This window comes from Sciurus carolinensis, chromosome 16 (assembly GCF_902686445.1).
Source record: "Sciurus carolinensis chromosome 16, mSciCar1.2, whole genome shotgun sequence".
NCBI classification, from domain to species: domain Eukaryota; kingdom Metazoa; phylum Chordata; class Mammalia; order Rodentia; family Sciuridae; genus Sciurus; species Sciurus carolinensis.
In genome coordinates this window covers 44,302,195-44,321,839 of record NC_062228.1, presented here as the reverse complement: position 1 = coordinate 44,321,839, position 19,645 = coordinate 44,302,195, and the positions used below count along the sequence as shown (strand labels likewise).

The window sequence follows — 19,645 nt, the reverse complement described above, 5'->3', positions numbered from 1 at the left end:
GGTTATTGGTCAAAATGGATCTTTTGCTTTTATATTTAAACATCAATTGCATTTGTTTGAAGTTGATTTCACAAAAGTAAATATTAAAGTTGTGCAGTAAAACCATGATCACAAATTCTGTTACTGGATGTTTTCAAAGAGTGATGGTGATGTCATAAAGTACAGGGACTTATTTTCATGAAAATAACAATGACTGCTTACAGAACTTTATCTAAATGAGTATTGCTGTTTTCTTTAATGGTCTTTTATTTAATAGAATTTATACTAAACCTAGTTTTGATGGCATAGCTAATATATGTATATATGAATTGAAAAATAGTTTACAAATTTCATGCATTATCCAGAAAAGAAAGCCACGTTAATATTTTCAGTTGTGAGATACTGGTTTTTTGTCCATAAATTCATTCTTTTATGATTTTCTTCATATTTCTTTGCTTTTCTTTTTTCTTTTGTTGAACCATACTTTGAGTGCTTTAAATTTTCTGTCCCTTTTCTTTACAAACTTTGAGGTCAACAGAGAAATTTAAAATTCCAATTATATTTCAAAACACTTCCTTAGCTTCCTCTTTTGGCCTCTTCTTTACCCATTAAGACTGGTGGAGCTTATTGGGTGAGGTAAAGTGCCTGAGAGTCAGTTGACTCTGAAGTCTCAGAAGAGTGCTGATGTATGTCAGCAAGCAGATTATCTCATCTGTCTTTAAATCTATTTTCTCACTTCTTAAAGGATAGAAATAATATAAGTGAGTGAGAGAACAGCTTAGGACATTACTAATCAAATCATGGCAAATCCCTCTTTACCTATATGCACATGGAGAATATCTAGATATTAAATTTATAAGGTCTAGTTCCTGTGAATGACCTTAGAACACAACAAATAAAATATTAATAATGGCTTAGACTACAGATATAGCAGTAGAAATTGGTAGAGTTAAGAGGATTTTGGAGGTGATTTCATAGAATTTGCTCATATGAAAGATGAAGAAGAATGAAAAAGGATAATGTCTGCTTTTATGATGGCTCTGACTGGGTACAGAAATTGTTGAATAAAGGGAGCTGCTTTATGTAAGGTTACACTGTCTCCCTGAGGACAGCCTCTATTTAGGACAACTCTGAAGAGACATCCCAGGTTTAGAGCTCTCCAAAGAGTTGCAGTTACATTACAGTTCAGTTTCTTCTTCCACCCAGTTCTGCTTCCCTTATTTCCTTATTGGTCATATTCCCAGATTCTGTTGCCCGGGAACCTAACCTAAAACAGTGCTGTGGTTTGCAATATCAGTTCTCAAATTGGAAGGGTTTTTTTTTTTTTTTTTTAAATGTTTTTAATTTGGAAATTAATACACTTTTTACATGTGAAAAATAAGTTCTCTGAAAATAATAGAAGTGGCATATGTTGTATAATTTTAGGAATATCTTTTAATTACTTCATGGAAGATAACTAGGTTCTCATATCTGTGAATTTTTGTTTTGTTTTGTTTTTAATACTGGGAATTTAACCCAGGGGCAGTTTACATTGAACTACATCCCTGGCTTTTTGAGACTGGTCTCACTAAGTTGCTGAGACTGGTTTTGAACTTGTGATCCTCCTGTCTCAGCCTCCTGAGCTGTTGGGATTATAGGCATGTGCCAGCACACCCTGCTCTCATCTGCTTCTGTATTCTTTCTGTAGCAATGTCACATGTAGACTGGGAAATTCCTGTACACTGAGAGATTGAGAGTGGAAAAAAATAAAATGTTAGTTTTATTATGAAAATAGTTTTTATATCAGGGACCCTGAAACTAGTCTTTAACAAATTCGCATTTTGACACCTGGCTAAGTGTCTTCAAAAATGCAGCTTCAGCCAGGCACAGTGGCACACAGCTGTAATCCCAGCTGGTTGGAAAGTAGAGGTAGGAGGATCACAAGTTCAAAGTCAGCCTCTGTAATTTAGCATGACCCTGTCTTGAAAAAAAATTTTTTAAGGACTGGGCGTGTAATTCAGTGATAGAGTGATTTAGCATATGTGTTACTTAGCGTATGTGAGGTCCTGGGTTTAATCCCCAGTACCAAAAAGCAAATAATAATAATAATACTAATAGTTCCCCAAATGTTATGGTCTTAAAAAAATGGGTGAGGTACCAAAGGGATGTATTGGCATGTCGTTGATAATTTGTAGTTCCAGATTAAGAGCTTGAGAACCAGAAAGGAAGAATGGCTAAAGGAAATATTAAATATGTGGGTAAGTAGAAATAAACATTGACAGTGGAGAAGAACACAATTGACTTACAGGGTTTAAAAAATGATATATTGGAAACCAATATTATGTAATTTCGGGGATTGAATTGGGTTTGACTTAAAATAAAAATATTGACATTCCCTTCCCCCCTTTTTTAAAGTTAAGGCTAATGGTTTGATATACAGATTTAGAAGGATGTAAGAGAACCAAAGTACACATCTTAAGATAATTTTTTTATTGTCTCATTTTATAGTCTGTAGTTAGCAGTCCAGGATTTGTATGGATCCACTTTCTTGTTTTCCATCAAGTTTGGTATCCTTATTCTTCTAATGGCCCTATATTACATCCCAAGGAGCCAGGTGCTTGGTGGGGGTGCTGGGAAGGCAAAAAGGCATATTGGTTGACTTTTAACGACATTGAAATTCATATAGTAACTTTCCTTCACACCCTAATGACTAGAACTTAGTGATGTGGCCAGATATAACTGCAGATAGCTAGGAAATCACAAAGATTTATAGCATCATCGCTGGTGGGGATATGAAATAGGACATTGATAATGCAGGTTTTGTTTGTTTTGTTTTGTTAAACTTTGCATTCCTACATAAAAATTCAAGATTTCTGGTTTTAGCTCTGACATTTAAAGGCCTTGGAAGTTATCCTTGTCCTTATGGTGGGTGGAGATCAGTTTTTCTTAGATCCATCAAAGAATTGAGGTCACAGAGTAAACTGCTACTCTGAATTCTGGACAAAAATAAAATGCAGATAATAACAACCAAGATCATCTTATTTAGAACAAAAGTCATTGGAACCATAAATTGTTAGGAACACTTAATTATTTTGATGAATTGCTGAAAGGTGAGTGAAGTAGCTTGGGTGTGAGAAACTTCAGGGACCCAACCTTAGAGGGACCTCCACACTTTCCTGAGTATTCTCAAGGGAGAGGTCTGAAGAAAAAAATCCCTGTTCGGTGAAAGGAGGGAGGGAAAGTGACCTTTTCGAAGTATAGTAAGCATGTTCTTATTACTGGACCTTATCTACTTGAGGAAAGGGCACTTAGTCAACACCAAACTTCTCTAGCCATTCTGTCTTGCTAAAGGGGAAAAAGAGGACTTGTTGAGTGCCCCTGAGTTCAAGCCCCATTACCCCCCAAAAAAAAATTGCTTCCGAAGGTTACATCCTTGGGGCTCAGGCTCCCTAAAAGAGAAGATTTATTTTATAAGATTATACAGTGCTTCTCCCACCACCACCACATCTTAAACTACCACAGGGCTTTCTATATAATAATAATCAATTACAGCTGGAAGAGCTACAAGATATCTCTTATTTCAGAAGGAGATCTTAAAATAATTGAATAGGTGGGAGGACCAAGAACACCAGAGGAAACTGAAACCTCTGGCATCTATAGCTACAGCAAACACTAAACACAGCCCAATCACTGGCGAAATAAATGCAAAATCTCATACTAAGGCCTACTTACCTCAGTTTACACTACCTGATACATTATATTCAGCTTTGAATAAAAATGTATAAGTCATGTTAAAAGGAAAGAAAAAAGTTTGAAAACACAAGGCAAACATTAAAACCAGATTTAAATATGACACAAATTTTGTATTTAGATAGTACATTGAAGATAACTACGATGAAAATGTTAAGGACACCAGGGGAAAATGTGGATAATATGCAAAGCAGATGGATAACGTTAGCAAAAAAGTGGAAACCAAGGATCAAAAGGAAATGCTAGGAAAAAAATGCCTTTGATAGGCTTATCGGGAGACTGAACACAGCCAAGGAAACAATCAGTAGGCTTGAAGGTATATACGTCCCAAGCTGAAATGAAAAGAAAATAATGTCTTTAATCTAGAACAGAATATCTTTGAACTATGACATAATTACAAAAGGGGTAACATACTTGTCATTGAAATATCAGAAGGAAAAAAATAAAGGATCAAAATAATTATTTCAAGTAATAATAGTTGGGAGTTTTCCAAAATTAATGACACCAAATCTCAGATTTAGTACATTCAAAGAACATGCAAGTTACAAAGAAAAAAAAAATCTACACCTGTGAATATTTAAAACTACAGAAAACCAAAGACAAAGGGGCAGACCTTAAAAGAAGCAAGAGGTGGGAAAAAAGCATCTTTGCAATAGTAGAAAATAATTACATTGGACTTCTCTTCAGAAACCATGTATGCAAGAGAGTGGAATGAAACAAACATCATTCACTTAAAACAAATTCTGTGTCTAGTGAAATCATCCTTCCAAAAGAAGGGGAAATAAAAACTTTCTTAGAACTAAACATTTAAGGAAACCTTTGTCAGGGGTTCTCACAAAGAAATGTCAGACTACAAATTACTGCAGAAATAGTTTTTGAAATGTCATAAGCAAGCGGCCTCCATCCTCAGTAAGTAAAATTCAGGAGAGAACAGTCAGGACACATGATAACTGAAAATGTCCATTCTCCCCCAGAATTTACAAGATATAAAAGCAGAAGACACTAGTCCTTCTCAAAATCTTCCAAAAAATGGAAGAGGAAGAAATACTTACTAACTCGTTCCCTGAGATCAGTATTACCCTAATAGCAAAGCCAGAAAAGACAACTACAAGAAAACTGCAGGCTAATATCCTTTATGAATACTGGTGCAGGAATCCCCAACCAAGTACTAGAAAACTGAATTCAGTGGGACATTAAAAAGAGTTTTACACCCTGAGCAAATGAGATTTATTTCTGGAATGCAAAGGTGGTTCATCATACTAATCGTGATATACCACATTAATAGACTAAATGGAAAAGCACATGATCATTTTACTTGATCCCCTCCCCCCCCAAAAAAAAGACATTTAACAAAATTTAACCTCCTTTATTGTAAAAACTCTCAAAAACTTGAATAGAAGGAAACCTCTCAACTTGAGAAAGGTCACATATGAAGAACTCAGCATCATAATGGTAAAAGTGAGGCAAAAGACTTTTTGTCACGGATACCAGGTAAAGGGCAGTCTTTTCAACAAACGGTGCTGGAAAAACTCAATGTCCACATATAAAACAATGAAGTTGGATTCTGTATACCATATGTAAAAATTAACAATGAATTATAGACTTAAATAATAGGGTGTAAAAATGAAACTCTTCAAAGAAAACATAGAAGTACCTTAAGTAAAAGTTGCATGACTTTTGATCAGAAATTTCTTGTATATAAAATCAGATACACACAAAATGAAAGAAAAAGAGGATATGTTGGATTTCATCTATGTTAAAAATTTACACATGCATCAAAAACAAAATAGTGAAAAAAATAACCCAAAGAGTAGGAGGATATATTTGCAAGTCATCTATCTAATAAAGGCTTAATAGGCATAATGTCTGAAGAACTCAACAACAAAAACCAAATTCAAAACAAAGGCCTTTTATAGACATTTTTCCTTGAAAAAATTCTCAACATCATTAGTCATTGTGGTATGATAATCAAACCATAGGGAGATACCCTGACACTCATTAGGATGCTTATAACAGAAGTTTTGATAAGGAAGTAGAAATAGTACCCTTGTGCAATGCAGATGAGGATTTAAGATGATGCAACTGTTATAGGAAACAGTTTGGCAGTTTCTTAAAATGTTAAGACAGAATTACCTTACGGTCCTGCAATTCCACTTCTAGAAATACACCCAGAAGAACTGAGAGCAAGGACTCAAATGCACACTTAAACCCCAGTGTGTATTATTCACTGTAGCCAACAGGTAAAAATAACTCATGTGTCTGTCAGCAGATGAATGAATGAACACAATTCAGTTCATACAAACAATGGGATATTATTCAGCAAAATTAATGAATGAAATTTTGATATATGCTGCAACATAGATGAGTTTTGAAAACTTTATACTAAATGAAATAAGCCAGGCATAAAAGGGCAAAGTTCATATGATTCCACTTATATGAAGTACTTAGAATAGGAAAACTCATGGAGTAGAATAGATATTAACCAGGTTTAGGGGTGGGGGATATGGAAAGATACTGTTTAATGGGTGGAGAAGATATGGTGAAAAAATTCTGGAAATGGTGGTGGTTATACAATATCATGAATGTACTTGATGCTACTGAATTGTGTGTGTAAATATGGTTAAAATGACAAATTTTCTCATATTTTCACCCAAAAGAGTTACAATTCTAGCTTGTAATTGTAGCTTCTGTTTTGTAGTTTGTAGTGAAGGTGTTTCCTCTTGACTCTTGCATACCTTTGCCATAATTTTGATTGTGTAGTGGACATTGTGATTAATATGTTGTGCAGTGCCAGGATTTTGTCTCACTTCTTGGAAGAGTATTGATTTTTGTCTTAAGAAGCAAGTTAGCGGGGCTGGGGTTGTGACTCAGTGGTAGAGTGCTTGCCTAACATGTGTGAGGCACTGGATTAGATTCTCAGCACTGTGTATAAAGAAAGAAAGAAAATAAAGGTCCATTGACCTTTATTTATATTTTTTAAAAAGCAAATTAACTTGTCTAGATTTAAAATCCAGTCTATCTCCCTTAGAGTCAGCAGTAATTGAAATGATCTTTTCTTTTTTTTTCCTTCAGTCATTTAGCAATTGATTTCCCTGAATTCTTTGGCCTTTCCCTAAACATGAGGTTCAAGCATCAGCAAAGATTTTAGCAGAATTAATATATAGATTTTTACTCTCTTCCCTGTAGAAAAGAAGGTATGTCTAGGTCTTCTTTAATAGATTAATTTGGTTAATTTTTTTTTATTGTAAACAAATGGGATACATGTTGTTTCTCTGTACATGGCATAAAGGCGTACCATTTGTGTAATCATAAATTTACATAGGGTATGTTGTTTGATTCATTCTGTTATTTTTTCCCTTCCCCCCCACCCTTCCCACCCCTTTTCCCTCTATACAGTCCTTCCTTCCTCCATTCTTGCCCCCCTCCCTAACCCTAACTCTAACCCTAACACTAACCCCTCCCACCCCCCATTATGTGTCATCATCCACTTATTAGCGATATCATTCGTCCTTTGGTTTTTTGAGATTGGCTTATCTCACTTAGCATGATATTCTCCAATTTCATCCATTTGCCTGCAAATGCCATAATTTTATCATCTTTATGGCTGAGTAATATTCCATTGTATATATATACCAGAGTTTCTTTATCCATTCATCAATTGAAGGGCATCTAGGTTGGTTCCACAATCTGGCTATTGTGAACTGAGCAGCTATGAACATTGATGTGGCTGTATCTCTGTAATATACTGATTTTAAGTCCTTTGGGTATAGGCCAAGGAGTGGGATAGCTGGGTCAAATGGTGGTTCTATTCCAAGTTTTCTAAGGAGTCTCCACACTGCTTTCCAGAGTGGCTGCACTAATTTGCAGCCCCACCAGCAATGTATGAGTGTACCTTTCTCCCCACATCCTCGCCAACACCTGTTGTTGCTTGTATTCTTGATAATTGTCATTCTAATTGGGGTGAGATGGAATCTTAGGGTGGTTTTGATTTGCATTTCTCTTATTACTAGAGATGTTGAACATTTTTCCATATGTTTGTTGATTGCTTGTAGATCTTCTTCTGTGAAGTGTCTATTCATTTCCTTAGCCCATTTATCGATTGGATTATTTGCATTCTTGGTGTAGAGTTTTTTGAGTTCTTTATAGATTCTGGAGATTAGTGCTCTATCTGAAGTATGATTGGCAAAGATTTTCTCCCACTCTGTAGGCTCTTTCTTCGCATTGCTGATAGTTTCCTTTGCTGGGAGAAAGCTATTTAGTTTGAATCTATCCCAGTTATTGATTCTTGCTTTTATTTCTTGTGCTATGGGTGTCCTGTTGAGGAAGTCTGGTCCTAAACCGACATGTTGAAGCTCTGGACCTACTTTTTCTTCTATAAGATGCAAGGTCTTTGGTCTGATTCCGAGGTCCTTAATCCATTTTGAGTTTAGTTTCATGCATGTTGAGAGATATGGGTTTAGTTTCATTCTGTTGCATATGGATTTCCAATTCTCCCAGCACCATTTGTTGAAGAGGCTATCTTTTCTCCATTGCATATTTTTGGCACCTTTGTCTAGTATGAGAAAATTGTATTTATTTGGGTTTGTGTCCATGTCCTCTATTCTGTACCATTGATCCACCTTTCTATTTTGGTACCAATACCATGCCATTTTTGTTACTATTGCTTTGTAGTAGAGTTGAAGATCTGGTATTGCAATACCCCCTGCTTCACTCTTTCTGTCAAGGATTGCTTTAGCTATTCTGGGTTTTTTATTCTTCCAGATGAATTTCATAATTGCTTGCTCTATTTCTGTAAGGTACATCATTGGGATTTTAATTGGAATTGCATTGAATCTGTATAGCACTTTTGGTAGTATGGCCATTTTGACAATATTAATTCTTCCTATCCAAGAACATGGGAGATCTTTCCATCTTCTAAGGTTTTCTTTAATTTCTTTCTTTAGTGTTCTGTAGTTCTCATTGTAGAGGTCTTTCACCTCTTTTGTGAGATTGATTCCCAAGTATTTTATTTTTTTCGATGCTATTGTGAATGGGGTAGTTTTCCTACTTTCTCTTTCTGAAGATTCATCACTTATATATAAAAATTCCTTAGATTTATGTGCATTGATCTTATATCCCGCTACTTTACTGAATTCACTTATGAGATCTAAAAGTTCTGGTGGAATTTCCTGGTTCTTCTAAGTATATAATCATATCATCAGCAAATATGGATAGTTTGAGTTCTTCTTTTCCTATTTGTATCCCTTTAATTTCTTTGGTCTGTCTAATTGCTCTGGCAATTAGAACTAGAAGTTCTAATTAGGACTAGAAGTTGAATAGAAGTGGTGAAAGAGGGCATCCCTGCCTTGTTCCAGTTTCTAGGGGGAATGCTTTCAGTTTTTCACCATTTAGAATGATATTAGCCATGGGCTTAGCATAGATGGCCTTTACAATGTTAAGGAATGTTCCCACTATCCCTATTTTTCCTAGTGTTTTGAGCATGAAGGGGTGCTGTATTTTATCAAATGCTTTTTCTGCATCTATTGAAATAATCATGTGATTCTTGACTTTAAGTCTATTGATATGGTGAATGACATTTATTGATTTCCTGATGTTGAACCAACCTTGCATCCCTGGGATGAAACCCACTTGATCATGGTGCACTATCTTTTTAATGTGTTTTTGTATGTGATTTGCTAATATTTTGTTTAGAATTTTTGCATCGATGTTCATTAAGAATATTGGTCTGAAATTTTCTTTCCTTGATGTGTCTCTGTCTGGTTTAGGTATCAGGGTAATATTGGCTTCGTAGAATGAGTTTGGGAGGGTTCCCTCCTCTTCTATTTCATGGAATACTTTGAGAAGTATTGGAATGAGCTCTTCTTTAAAGGTTTTGTAGAACTCGCCTGAGAACCCATCTGGTCCTGGGCTTTTCTTTGTTGGTAGGCTTTTGATGACTTCTTCTATTTCATTACTTGAAATTGGTCTATTTAAATTGTGTATGTCCTCCTCATTCAGTTTAGGCAATTCATATGTCTCTAGAAACCTGTTGATGTCTTCGAAATTTTCTATTTTGTGGGAGTATAGATTTTCAAAATAGCTTCTAATTGTGTTTTGTATTTCAGTCGTGTCTGTTGTGATATTTCCTTGTTCATTCCGAATTTTAGTGATTTGGGTTTTCTCTCGTCTTCTCTTTGTTAGTGTGGCTAAAGGTTTATCAATTTTGTTTATTTTTTCGAAGAACCAACTATTTATTTTGTCAATTTTTTGTATTGTTTCTTTTGTTTCAGTTTCGTTGATTTCAGCTCTGAGTTTAACTATTTCCTGTCTTCTACTACTTTTGGTGTTGGTCTGTTCTTTTTCTAGGGCTTTGGGCTGTAGTGTTAGGTCGTTTATTTGTTGAGTTTTACTTCTTTTATTAAATGCGCTCCATGAAATAAATTTTCCTCTAAGTACTGCAGGCAACATGTTGTTGGATCTTTCTTTTTAATCCAATCTGCCAGTTTATGTCTTTTGATTGATGAATTCAGGCCATTAACATTCAGGGTTATTATTGAGATATGATTTGTATTCCCGGTCACTTGGTTCATTTTTTAAATTTTATTTATTTATTTATTTTTTTGACACAACTTGGTTCCTCCTTTATTTGACAGTTCCTTTAGGATAATTCCTTCCTTTGCTGATTTGCTTCTTTGTTTTTTATCTCTTCCTCATGGACTATTTTGCTGAGAATGTTCTGTAATGCTGGCTTTCTTTTTGTAAATTCTTTTAACTTTTGTTTATCATGGAATGATTTTATTTCATCGTCAAATTTGAAGTTAAGTTTTGCTGGGTATAAGATTCTTGGTTGGCATCCATTTTCTTTCAGAACTTGAAAAATGTTGTTCCAGGCCCTTCTAGCTTTTAGGGTCTGGATTGAAAAATCTGCTGATATCCGTATTGATTTCCCCCTGAATGTAATTTGGTTCTTTTCTCTCACAGCCTTTAAAATTCTGTCTTTATTTTGTATGTTAGGTATTTTCATTATAATGTGCCTTGGTGTGGGTCTGTTGTAATTTTGTGTATTTGGAGTCCTATAAGCCTCTTGTACTTGATTTTCCATTTCATTCTTCAGATTTGGGAAATTTTCTGATATTATTTCATTGAATAGATTGTACATTCCTTTGGTTTGTTTCTCTAAGCCTTCCTCAATCACAATAATTCTCAAATTTGGCCTTTTCATGATATCCCATAGTTCTTGGAGATTCTGTTCATGGTTTCTTACCATCTTCTTTGTTTGTTCAACTTTGTTTTCAAGGTTAAATATTTTGTCTTCAATATCTGAGGTTCTGTCTTCCAGGTGTTCTATCCTATTGGTTGTGCTTTCTATGGAGTTCTTAATTTGGTTTATTGTTTCCTTCATTTCAAGGATTTCTGTTTGTTTTTTTTTTTTCAATATCTCTAACTCTTTATTGAAATGATCTTTTGCTTCCTGTATTTGCTCTTTTAACTGTCGATTGGTGCGATCATTTAATGCCTACATTTGCTCTTTCATCTCATCATTCAATGCCTGCATTTGCTCTTTCATCTCATCGTTTGCTTCCCTGATCATTTTAATTATGTACATTCTGAACTCTCTTTCTGTCATTTCTTCTGCCGTGCTGTCGTTGGATTTTATTGATGTAACATCTAGATTTGTTTGGGGCATTTTCTTCCCTTGTTTTCTCATACTGTTCAGGAATCAGTGGGTCATTAAGATATTGCAGATTTCCTCTATTGACTTATAATGTCCCTGAAGATTGCTAGTATATCCCCTCTTATCCTTCAGTAGCCTGAAGTCTTGGAGGAAGTTGATAATGCGGTGCTCCACAAGGAAGCTGCCTCTCTAGGGTTGGTGGCCCTCAGGTGGGATATATTCCCTGATAGTGGGCAGAGGTGCCTCCACTTGTTGACCAATGGTCATCCAAAAGGGAACTAGGCTGCAGGCTGAGGCAAGGCCTGCTTGTGCCTGTGTCTCTGGTTTTACCATTCTTGTGGGAAAACGTCACCCGGCAGGGAAGACTCACCTGGTGGGGAGGTCTCACTGGTCAGTTCCCCTCCTAGAGGTTCCCCTCAATCTAAAACTACCGCCTGGGCTGGGCTGTCTTCCTCTGCAATGTTCCCAGGGGCCTGGACCTACCTCCTGGGCCTAGGAACCTCACCCTTCGCAGACGAGTCTCCTTAGGCTGCCTCTCCTCAGAGAATCTGCCCGCAGTCCTGGAACCTTCGCTCCACCCCTAGGCGTGTCTCTGTGCGGCTCTTCCACCAAGAAGCCGCCTAGGTCCTGGGACCCTGCTCTGCACCTAATCGCCTGGCTATGCGGCCCCTCCTCTGAGCCACCACCTGGAGCCCCGTACAATAGCTCCGAGACCCAGAGACCCGCCACACACCTCTTCCTCCGGACAGCCGCCCGGTGTTCCATCGCAGTAACTAGGAGTCCAAGCAACTCACTTCACGTCTCCTCCTCCCGCCAACCGCCCGTAGCCCTAGGCAGTCACTCCGAGTCCAAGTGACCTGCCCTGTTCCTCCTCGGGGTAGCCCCCTGGGTGTTCAGGAGCAGTCGCTCGGAGACCAAGCAACCCACCGCGCTCCTCCTCCAGGCAGGCCACCAGTGTTCAGAGCGGTCGCTTTGAGTCCAAACAACTCACCACTCGCCTCCTCCTCTGGCAACCGCCTATAGCTCTGATGCAGTCACTCCTAGACCAAGCCATGTTACTCCTCTTCCTCCGGGCAGCCCCCCGGTGTTCAGAAGCAGTCGTTCTGGGTCTAAACAGCTCGCCACGCAGCTCCTCCTCTGGCAACCGCCTGTAGCTCTGATGCAGTCACTCCTAGACCAAGCGACCCACCACACTTCTCCTCTTCCTCTGGGCAACCCCCCGGTGTTCAGAAGCGGTCCCTCTGAGTCCAAACAGCTCGCCACGCAGGTCCTCCTCAGGCAGCCACCCGGAGCCCCAGTGGTTGCTCGAAGTCCAAGCGCTGTGCTGAGCAGCCACCTCTATGATGTTCCCAGTTGTCCGTGTTTACCCTCCAGTGGGGGGAGGAGCGTCTCGCCGAGCAACTCTACTTCACAAAGTTCCCTGCATTCCGGGACTACCGCCCCATCCGGGACACCTCCCCAACGGGAGAGACTCACCCGGTGGCTTTGAGTTGGTCCCAAGTCTCTCACTATCTCCTCTTTTGAATCCTGCGTCCTGGAGCAACATGAAATGCAGCCGCCCTCTAGTCCGCCATCTTGAAACCTCTTGGTTAATTTTTTGATTCAAATTACCTACAAGCCTAATAACTTTTGTCTTCTTGATCAGTGATGGGAGGGTTGTATAATCACCCACCACTTTACGCATTTTATCTGCTTCTCCTTGTAGTGCTCTGATTCTGTTTTGTGTGTCCTTTCTAGAAGTTAACTCCTCGTTTTTCAACTACTTTTCACAGCCTTAAACTTCTCAAACCAGTCAACTGTGACTTTCTACTTGGGTTTAGCTTTTCCACTTCTATGGGCCAGTACTAAGCACATGCTTAGTATTTACAAGACCCTGGGTTTAATCTAAAACACTGCAATAAGAATTACTGTGACATACACCTAGTTTACCTTTACTGGAAATAGAACTAGATGACATCTGAGAAAAGATCTGAAGGTGGTGAGGAGAAGAGACATTAAAAAATTTAGATATAGAACATTGAGCTATTTAGAAGAGAAAGTTCAAAGACCCTACAGGTGAGGACATGTCTGTCATATTCAAGGAATTATAAGAAGTGGGACATTTTAGTCGGAGAACAGTGGGGGAAAGAGAATAATGTATGACAAGGTTCAGAAAGGGTTTAAGGCCACATTACATAGTGCCTTGACGGTAAATCTGAGAAAGGATTTGGCTTTTTGTTAGAAATGGGGAACCATTGGAAAACTTTGAGGAGAGGGTTAACATGATCTGTGTTATTCCAGCTCATCATTTCTAGATCCACTTGAACAATCTTTAAAACAAATTTGAAGCCTACCAAGTGAAATAAGCCAGACAAAAAAGGGCAAAGTTTATATGATTCCACTTATATGATGTACCTGGAATAGGAAATCTCAAGTTTTAAACATTGTTTAAGTGGATCTGTTAATGAGTATCAGAGGAACAAGTGTGGAACCAGAGAGACAAACCAAGAGACCAAGGGAAATGATGGTTTAGGTCTGGGTGATGATGGTTAATACATTGATAAGTCATTGAGATTTTAAAAGGCAGAACTATAAATATCGTGTTATAGGTTTGATGTGGTACATTAGAAAAAGAAAAATCAAGGATTATGCCACGATTTTTGGTCTCATCAACTTGAAAAATGCAATTTCCATTTGTCAAAGTGGCAGAGCTAAGTGAGGAACATGTTTGGGGGTCTGGTCTGTGTAGGTAAATCGAGTAGACAACTGGATATGTGGATCTGGAACCTGGAGGAGAGATGTGACTAGACTTGTACTTGCATCAGTTGTTGGAATATTGATTGTATTCAAAACTGTGAGATTGAAAGAGAAGACATCTAAGAACTGATCTGGGAAGGAAGTCTACATTTGTAGGTTGAAGAAATGAAGAGAAATCAGCAAACTGAAAGTGAAGCCAGGAAATTAGGGCAGAAACCCAGAGAGGGTAATGTTCTGGAAGCAAAGTGAGGAATATGTTTTAAAGAGACAAAAGTGGTGAATTTTGCCAGGTTTTATAGGTGAGCAGTGTTGAAGTCATTAGTGTCATTCCCACTTCCCCTTTGTCTCCTCCTACTCCCTTCTCTTTTTCCCTTCCTCAGTAGTTGACTGATTGAGCAATTATTTGGCATATAAGTAATTTGAAATTTTTCTTGACTTAGTGGGAAAGTGTTCATTATTTTACTATTAAATATAATATTTTCACTGTAGATTTTTATAGACACCCTTCATCAATTTAAGGAAACTTTCTTCTACTTCTGGTTTAAAGTTTTATCAGGAGTAGATTTTGAGTTTTAGCAGTTGATTTTTTTATTCTATTGAAGTGTGATAGATTTTTCTCTTTTATTTTGTTAATATGGTGAATTACATTGATTTTGAATATTAAATTCTTTAATTTCTAGAATAAACTAGTCATAATATATTGTCTTTTTACATATTAGTGGATTCTGTTTGTTAATATTTTGCTTAGATTTTTTTGTGTTGCTATCCATGAGCAATAACTGCCTTTAATTTTCTTTTCCTTTCTTTTTCTCTTTTAAAATATTTTTAATGCCCTTATCAGGTTTTGGTGTCAAGGTCATTTTGACCTCATTGAGTTGGGGTGGGAAATGTTAATTTTTTCTGTTTCTTGAGAGTTATGTAAAATTGTTCCAAGTGTTTGGATAGATTTACTACTGAAACCTTCTGGGCCTCTTGAGTGACTCTAAATTTTTACTTCCCTTGGGTTACCAGTCACCACAAGTGACTCGTAAAGTTTCCCTGATAACACTAAATATAGAAATCATTGAGACTATATGATAGTGTCACAAGGATAAGTAAGTTGACCTGTGAAATGGAAAAAGGAACCCAGATACTGTTCCTTACTTTTATGGAATTTTGGTATATGATGATGTGTTAGTTTCTTGGGGCTGCTGTAACAAATTACTAAAACCTTGTTGGCTTTAAAATAGCAGAAATTTATTCTCTACAGGAAGAGGCCAGAAGTCTGAAATGAGGTGTCAGCAGGACTGTGCTGCCTCCAGAGGCCATAGGGGAGATTGTCTCTTCCATCTTCTTTTGGCTCCACGTGCTCCACGTGCTCCTTGGCATATGGCCACATTGTTCCAATCCCTGCCTCCGTGGCCACATGGCCTCCTCTTTGTCTCCTTTCTTCTCCTCTCTGTTTTATGAGGACAATGTGATTGAATTTAGGGGTCACCCAGATAATTCAGAATGATCTCTGAAGATCTCTGAAGGCTCTTGAGAACCTTAATTTCAGCTACAAAGTCCTTGTTTCCAAATAAGATCACATTTATAGGTTCCAGAGGTTAGGATATGCATATAGCTTTTGGGGAACTACCATTCAACCTATTATAGATGGAAACAGGAAATCAGGTCAGTGGGGAAAAGAGGGACAGTTGAATCAATAGAGCAAGAAAAAAACTTTAGTTGGCAAAAAGATGAAAATAAATCCATGCCTCCTATAAAACACAAAAATCAACTCCATACAGATGAAGGATTTTAATACTGAAAGTAGAACTTCAAACATATTAGTTGTATGTCTTTTATACCTCGAAGTAGGGAATATTTCTTAAATAAAACACAAGAGAAGTTAATTAAGAATAAATAATTCATTTGTCTGTTTAAAATGCCCATTCATCAAATGACATCCTAAAGAAAAAAAATTATAAATAAGGAAAAATGTTTGCCATATACATCTTTATTTCAGGACCTAGGTTGAAGAAGCAATATGACAGTCTCATTGCAGAGGGAAAAGAGAAATAGAAAAACTATGTAATAGTTCTTAAAACTCTTAGGATTTCTGTTCTGAACATGTCACTTTTACATTTCACTGTGCAGATCAAGTCACATTGTCGAGCCTAATATCAATAGGCAAGAAATATAATCCTCCTCTCAGGAGGGGCCCAGAAGAGAGTGGTAAAAAAATGTGTTACAATATCACACTGTCCCACACATCAACAACTGTATGACTAAATGTGGACCCCAATGGACCAGTTATGAGCATGTGTATAATCCAAAGGTTGTGATTTAATATAAACCGTGTACACCTGCCAGCAAAGCAGAAGACAACGCTGAGAGACGTGGATCTTGTATTTCCATTTCTTATCATTTTCAAGTTTAAATAATGTCCTAAAACTTGATTGAATGTCTTTAAAAATCAGCTCCAAAAAATGAAAAACAAACATCCACTTCTAAAATGCATGTTTAAGATATAATGTCTGTAAAATAACTGTCATAGTTTTTCCAGTGAATTTCTGATGAAAGTGTGCATTTGTTGTGTCTTTGGTTTTATTTTAATTTTTGAGACAGGGTCTCACTAAGTTGCTTAGGGCCTCACTAAATTTCTGAGTCTGGCTTTGAACTTGCAATCCTCCTGCCTCAGCCTACTGAGTCACTGGGATTGCAGGCATGTGCCACCACATGTTGCTGAAATTCTCTTCCCCTCTGTCCCAAGGATTACTAGGGAGTGTAGGCCTTTGCAAAAAAAAAAAAAAAAAAAAAAAAAAGATGGGTCTGTGCTTGTTAAAATCACATTGCATTGGCCTTTTTCTTAGAATTTAGTATAATGGGCATCAAATTTTTTGCCCAAAGGCAACCTAGATTTTACTTATTTTGTTTTGGAGAAAACTTGGTGGTTCTCAAAGTTGTAGACCGAAGAGCCAGAGAAAGTAGGTCCAAGATCTTTAATAAGAGGGAATCCCCAGTTCTATTGCCCTGTACTGGGCCTATTGAAAAGCCCTTTCAACAGAATGTGAATGGAGACAGGAGATATATTGAACCAGGTTGAAATGTGGAAATCAGAGATCAAGATTTTAGAGGTGGGAGGTTATTACCCACCCAGACACACATTGTAGGAATGAAGGATGCAAAGGACCATCTTGAATATGGAATCTCTCTCCATTTATTTAGTTCCTCTTTGATTTCTTTCATCAGTTTTACTTTTCCTTATGTATATCTTGTACATGTTTTGTTAGATTTATGCTTTAGTATTCCATTTTGGGGTGGTGCTAATATAAATAAATGGTATTGTAATTTAAATTTTAAATTCCACTTGCTCATTGCTGTAAAGTGATTGACTTTTGTATATTGACCTTGTATAATATAACCTTGCTTATATTGCTTCTTAGTTCTAGCAGTTTTTTATTGAGTCTTCCACATTTTCTACATAAGACAACCATTTCATCTGCAAACAGAGTTTTCTTTCTCAATCTGTACACTTTTCTTATTACATTAAATAGAATTTCCAGTATGGCGTTTAAAAGGAATGTGGAGAGAAGACATCCTTGCCCTATTCTTTATCTTTACAGGAACTTTCACATTTCTCAATATTATGTTAGCTATCTGGTTTTTTGGTTTGGTTTGGTATATGTTCTTTATCAAGTTGAGGAAATTCCCTTAGATTCCTAGAGTCAGAGTTGTTTTTTGTTTGTTTGTTTGTTTTTTGCATACCATTCATTGTTATTTTTTCCTTCCCCCAGAGTTTTGTTTTGTTTTTAAATCATGTATGTATGTTGGATTTCTTCAAACGTTTTTTATCTATTGATATGATACTATAGTTTTTCTTCTTTATGGACTAAAGTCTGTTGCATAAATCCATTTTTCAAATGTCCATTCAGCCTTACATATCAGGGATAAATCCTATTTGGTTGTGTTGCATAATTCTTTTTATATGTTGTAAGATTTTGATTCACTAATACTTTGTTAAGGGTTTTTGCATCTATGTTCATGAGAGAGAGAATAATCTTTAGCTGTTTTGTTTCTTGTAATGTGTTTGTCCTTGTTTTGGTAATTGGTTATTAGGGTAATGCTGACCTCACAGAACGAGTTGGGAAATGTCCCCCTCTTCTGGAAGATATTGCAGAGAATTAGTAGAAGTTCTTCCTTGTGTGCTAGAATTCACCAGTGAAACCCACCTGAGCCTAGTACATTCTGTTTTGTAACATTATTAATTATTGATTCAATTTCTTCTGGTATGTTAAATCTTTTGTAATTGTCCTGCAGTTCTTGAATATTCTGTTCCTTATTTTTTGGTTTTTTTTTTTTTTTTTTTTCTGTTTTTTAAGTTTTAGAAATTCCTATTGAAATATCCTTGAACTGACAGGTTATTTCTTCAGCCATGTTGAGTTTACTTAATGTGCCCATCAAAGGCATTCTTTATTTATTATACTATTTATGATCTGTAGCATTTCTTTTTTATACGTTATTAGAACTTCCATCTTTCAGCTTACACTGCCCATCTTTTATTGCATATTTTATATTTTTTCTACTAGAGCCCTTGTGTGTGTGTGTGTGTGTGTGTGTGTGTGTGTGTGTGTATTACTCAAATTGTTTTAAAATCCTAGTCTGATAATTACAGCATCCTTGCCATATCTGATTCTGATTCTTAACTTTGCTCTAACTCTTCAAACTGTGTTTTTTTGCTTCTTTCTATGCCTCCTTTTTAAAAAAATTTTTTTAGTTGTAAAAGGACACAATACCTTTTTTGTATTTTTAAGTATTTTATATGTATTTTTAGTTGTTGTAGACCTTTATTTTATTCATTTACTTTATGTGGTGCTGAGAATTGAACCCAGTGCCTCACACATGCTAGACAAGTGCTCTACCACTAAACAACAACTCCAGCCCTATGTATTTATTTTTATCTGGTGCTGAGGTTCAAAGCCAGTGCTTCACATGTGCTAGGCAAGTGCTCTACCTCCTACTTCTTTTTTACCAGGTACCAGGGATTGAACTCTGTGACACTCAACCACTGAGCCACATCCCCAGCCCCTTTTGTATTTTATTTAGAGACAGGGTCTCACTGAGTTGTTCAGGGCCTCACTAAATTACTGAGACTGACTTTGAACTCAAAATCCTCCTGCCTCAACCTCCCAAGCTGCTGCGATTACAGGCATGCACCACTTTGTTTGGCAATTTTTTTTAAACTGGATAATTTATATTTGTAAAAGGAACTTGATAAACAAACCTTTAGTGATTTGGTATTTTAAGTTTGTGGGGTTAGTGATCTCTAATGCTATGATTTATTCTTTTTTTATTTACTTTGATTTATTTTACACAAATAGGATACAACTGTTGTTTCTCTGGTTGTACACAAAGTAGAGTTGCACCATTTGTGTAATCATACATGTACATAGGGTAATGATGTTTGTCTCATTCTGTTATTTTTCCTTCCTCCAACCCCCTCCCTGCTCCTCTTTTTCCTCTATACAATCCATCCTTCCTCCATTCTTGCCTCCCTCCCACCCCCTGTTATATATCATCATCCAC

At 36.9% G+C, this 19,645-nt stretch overlaps 1 protein-coding gene across 4 annotated transcripts in view; it reads left to right on the top strand.

Moving 5' to 3' along the window:
- Znf568 (zinc finger protein 568) overlaps positions 1-19,645 on the top strand; it is a 75,978-nt gene that overhangs the window by 36,935 nt on the left and 19,398 nt on the right. The window lies entirely within an intron of this gene.